Raw genomic sequence first — 2,973 nt, 5'->3', positions numbered from 1 at the left:
AAAAATTGAGCATAATACATTCCTAGAGAACGTTGAACATCGTAAAATATTTTATACAGAGAAAAGAAATGTACATAAAGATATACAGACTTCACTGGGTAAAATTGACAGAGGCAAACTTCCACATGGATCTTTAATTCTTCAAGCCATTCTTAAAGAAATAAACGGGACTCGTTATGGTCGATAGATGCATAATTACTCAAGACAATAAACATTCCTTACAACAGTGTGCGTATGTTTATGCAAGGTATGTGTACAAAACATGTGAGCCACTCATGACACCATGCTATATTTGAAAAGGAACAATATCTTATAGTTTCCGTCGTAAGCTCGTTTTGTTTTATCATTTTAAGCCAATATGTGTTCATCTTTTTCATGTTTTTATGAAACTTATTTTTATAATTTTTGTCATTTATATTTGTTACATTTAGATATGTTACTTTTAAATATATTCAAACAAATCATTTATTGTTGTGTTAAAATCATTGTTGCATGTTAATTCTCCAACTCTAATATTTATATAACCAAATATATATAAGTTTGAAAAAAACTGTTCTAAACAAAAACTTTCATCGTTAGAAACAACACAGACTTTCTGAAACATAAAATAGCACAAATACATGCGTAAATGAAAACCAAAGCAAAGTTACAACTAGCCCGTTATACAATATCTGCGTAACAGATGACAACAGACCTGCCCATATTGTTGTAGCCGCAATCCCGTACATCGTCGATTTCGACTTGTAACATCCAGTGAAATTACTTTTAGTGAGCAATGATGAAGCCAGAACTGTTTACCTCTCTGAAACATCCGAATTCTCCCTTTTTTGTTGGATTGTTTTTTTTCTTTCTTTCGTGGAATATGTTGTTTGTCCGTTTGTCTTCTTTCTTTTGGCAATACTGTTGTCTATCTGTTTTTCTTGTTCTTTTGGCAATGATGTAATCTGTCTGTCTTTCACTTTTTATTTCATAATATCCCCTTGGTATATTATCCCGCTTTTTTCGAATGTTAAATTTTGGTGTAGTTTGTTGTATTTCTAATTCTTTGATGTAAAAAAAAAAAAACAAAAAAAAAAACGAAAATTTCAATCAGAAACAATTTAAAAAAAAAAACTGTTAAAAAGCACAAAGACCAGGATTTCAAGTATAGTGTTCGTTTTACATTGGAAATTAACTATTTCCTTTTCAAATTACTCTTTTACTTAAGGTGTAATACCACCAAATCATGGTACGTCACATCCGGTTGCATACGAAAGTAGGCCTAAAAATATATTCCCTTGAATTTGACACTTGTAGAAAATTAACCCTGCATTTCAGTGCACTTAAATTTTTCTGAGTCTTAAATATGTATGTTGGATGTCTGAAAGCAGCATTCTTTTTTTTATTTGATGGTCTTATAAAATATTTTGGAGCGTTAAGGTTACATAGTTATCAAAGCAGGTAACCAGTAAATAACAGTGTAAAAATTGGGTTGTTTACTTCCGGTGCTGGTTACTTTCTTATATGCAATGAAATGTAGTGTGAAATTTTCACTGTATCACTGGAAAGGATTAAACTTTATACATGCAAAGTATTTCTTTGGTTGAAATAAAGGTAAATACTATACAATTTTTTTAAAAGTGCCAATTTAACAAAGACTAATAGGGAAAAATCAATGGTGGTATTACACCTATTTAGGGAAACTCCATGTGCACTCGTGACCTTATTGTACTTTCATTTTTAAAAGTTATTAATAAACCAGTTCATGCATTGTAAACATGGACTATTCGGAATGGATTTAGACACAAAAAGCACGTTTGAGGTAAAATTGCCTTGACATGGGGGTTTACGGGTGTTTTCTAAGTCAAATGGGTGGACAAACGAGGCTGTATTTAGTTTACTGTGTTAAATTTTAAATTGCCCTTACAGGTTTGTTTATACACCATGTGAATTTTTTATTTCAGTGTTAACCATGTTCTGAAGAGCATTCTATTGAAAAATCTTATATGTGAATTGGTCGGCAGATGACACTTCAGCATTAAAGTATGTATCAACTATCGTCATGTTATTTTTTGTTTTGACTGCAAAAGTTTACAATTTGCCAGTGTGCCGTCTACATTTTGCACAGACAATAAATCATTTAAACACTTATTTGCCCTGGATTTATACACATCAGAATCCAGTTTCACATACTTAAACTTTATAATTCTTACCAATTTATTTTTTATACCAGCATTCCAAGGGACATAACCCTTTTTAAAAACATTTTGAGGTATTTTTCTATTACTCTTTCTCCCCATTTTCTAATGTAAAATACAAAAAAGTGGATTTTTGTGTAAATCTATTAGAATTAAACTGTTATGATTAAATAAAAAAGACTTTAATAGCAGTAACAATTAATGATTGACTGAAAGGGAACCGTTATTTGTCACACTAGGGGAACAGACCAAAAACTCATGTTACACATAAGGGCTTATAGAAACTTCCGTGTAGACTGTTAACATTTATAGAGACAGTTCTTTCAGCTAAAACACTTTAATTATTGATTTAACAGTACATTTACTTCATTTTTGTAGGAAAGTAATCACATTTGTTTTATTTTTTAGACAAAAGATATCAAGTTTTGATGAAAAAGGAAGGAAGGAGGAAAAATGGACCATAACAGACCAAAACAGACCTTCAAATGAACTCTAAAAGGTGCAATAAAATTGTTTCTTATCTTAAAATTGTCTTTTGTATTCTATTTAATTGTTTGAATGCATATATCATGAGTTTATGATCAGATATTAGTCAACACTGCATTTTATTATGATACACTGAAATTAGGATTTTTCGAAGAAATTAGACTGAAATTACTGTAGGATATGGCCTTACATTATAGTGATTTTCTCTGAAACAATAGCTCTGACTGAGACAAAACTTGACAGTTATGCTTGAAATAACTTGCAATTGGAGGGAAAAAAATTAAATTAAGTTTATTTGCCATTTATGTGT

General features: G+C 30.5%; 1 long non-coding RNA gene across 1 annotated transcript; it reads left to right on the top strand.

Annotated features, from left to right (window-relative positions):
* Positions 1–1,356: 1,356 nt before the first annotated feature.
* LOC143051072 (uncharacterized) lies at positions 1,357–2,700 on the top strand. The gene is made up of 3 exons (XR_012970599.1): positions 1,357–1,593; positions 1,944–2,022; positions 2,586–2,700. It is a non-coding gene; the product is annotated as an uncharacterized LOC143051072 (long non-coding RNA).
* The last annotated feature ends 273 nt before the right edge of the window (positions 2,701–2,973 follow it).

This window comes from Mytilus galloprovincialis, chromosome 1 (assembly GCF_965363235.1).
Source record: "Mytilus galloprovincialis chromosome 1, xbMytGall1.hap1.1, whole genome shotgun sequence".
NCBI classification, from domain to species: Eukaryota; Metazoa; Mollusca; class Bivalvia; order Mytilida; family Mytilidae; genus Mytilus; species Mytilus galloprovincialis.
Note: the sequence above shows the minus strand (reverse complement) of the source record. Positions and strands in the feature narration are given on the sequence as shown.